The sequence below is a fragment of the Microtus ochrogaster genome, chromosome 22, assembly GCF_000317375.1.
Source record: "Microtus ochrogaster isolate Prairie Vole_2 chromosome 22, MicOch1.0, whole genome shotgun sequence".
Classification (NCBI taxonomy): domain Eukaryota; kingdom Metazoa; phylum Chordata; class Mammalia; order Rodentia; family Cricetidae; genus Microtus; species Microtus ochrogaster.
The window spans coordinates 18,139,087-18,140,851 of NC_022023.1; the positions used below are offsets into that span (position 1 = coordinate 18,139,087).

General features: G+C 41.7%; 1 non-coding gene across 1 annotated transcript; it reads right to left on the reverse strand.

Annotated features, from left to right (window-relative positions):
* Positions 1 to 1,661: 1,661 nt before the first annotated feature.
* LOC113457348 lies at positions 1,662 to 1,765 on the reverse strand. The gene has a single exon (XR_003377940.1). It is a non-coding gene; the product is annotated as a U6 spliceosomal RNA (small nuclear RNA).

Here is a 1,765-nt window from a genome sequence, read left to right on the forward strand (position 1 = left end):
TGTATCCTGCCACATTACTAAAGGTGCTTATCAGCTGTAGGAGTTCTTTGGTAGAGTTTTTAGGGTCGCTTATGTATACTATTATATCATCTGCAAATAACGAAAGCTTAGCTTCTTCCTTTCCAATACGAATCCCCTTGATCCCCTTATGTTGTCTTTTTTTGTTTGTTTGTTTTGTTTTTTGTTTTTCGAGACAGGGTTTCTCTGTGGTTTTTTGGAGCCTGTCCTGGAACTAGCTCTCTAGACCAGGCTGGTCTCGAACTCACAGAGATCCGCCTGCCTCTGCCTCCCGAGTGCTGGGATTAAAGGCGTACGCCACCACCGCCCGGCTCCCTTATGTTGTCTTATTGCTATTTGTTAGCTATAATTTCATGGGGGCAGTTCCATCAATCTAGAGGGGGATTTGACTTAACAGGAGCAATTGATTTTCATTCAGTAGATGCAAGATAAAGTCTTGCAATCCTTAGATAGCAGAAGTTAAACTTAAAAGTTTGCTTAGGGCATTAAAGGTTCTTGAACTAATTATATCCTAAACTTCTGGTTAAGGGAGGTAATTATAGGGAGAGCGGGAGGGTTAAAGTGCTACGAATAGTTAGGAGGTGAATGCTCAGTTGTTTTTTATATTTTCTTAATAGGTGGTTAACTATTTTAATGCTGTTACTTGGGAAACCAGTAAGTAAGGTGATGTAAAACTAAGTGTATATAGAAGAATAGAATAAGCATGGTGGCGCACGCCTTTAATCCCAGCACTTGGAAGGCAGAGACAGGCGGATCTCTGAGTTCAAGGCCAGCCTGGTCTACCAAAGGAGTTCCAGGACAGGCTCCAAAGCTACAGAGAAACCCTGTCTCGAAAAACCAAAAAAATAAAAATAAAAATAAATTAAAAAAAAATAGAATAAGCGTGGCTATTATATAGACTTGTAGCTATAGAGACAGCCTTGATAACGCCATTGTTTTTTAATAGTTCGTAATAATTACTCTTTTTGGAAATAAAAAAAAAACTGACAGGAGGGTAGAAGGCTAGTGGGATAGTTAATATTATGAGGCAATTTTTATTTCATATTTGTGAACAGGATGAAATAGATATGTTCTAGCTAGTTTTATATCAACTTGACACAAGCTAGAGTCATCAGAGAGGAGGGAGCCTCAACTGAGGAAATGACTCCATAAGATCGGACCACACGCAAGCCCATAGGGTATTTTTTTTTTTTAATTAGTGATTACGTGACAAGGTCCAGCCCATTGTGGGTGGTGCCACCCCTGGGCTGGAGGTCCTGGGTTCTACAATAAACCAGCCTGAACAAGCGACGAGGAGCAAGCCAGTAAGCAGTGCCACTCCCCTAATGGCCCACTGCATCATCAGCTCCTGCCTCCTGGTTCCTGCCCTGCTTGAGTTCCTGTCCTGGCTTCCTTCCATGATGAACTGCCAAGTGGAATCATAAGCCAAATCAACCCTTTCCTCTCCGAGTTGCTTTGCTTATGGTGTTTCATCACAGCAGCCCTAAGATAAAGACAGAAAGGAATTGACAGAGAGATAAATACTGAGGCTGGAAAGAAAGTGTAAATGACAAAATTTCGTAGTGTCCTAGTTGAACAATGAGGAAGAATAGCGTATATTCACCCCGTGTGAGCAACAGATGAGTAAGCCATGATTTTTTTTTTTTAATGTGGAACGCTTCATGAATTTGCGTGTCCTCCTTGCGCAGGGGCCATGCTAATCTCCGTATCGTTCCAGTTTTAGTATATGTGCTGCCGAAGCGAGCAC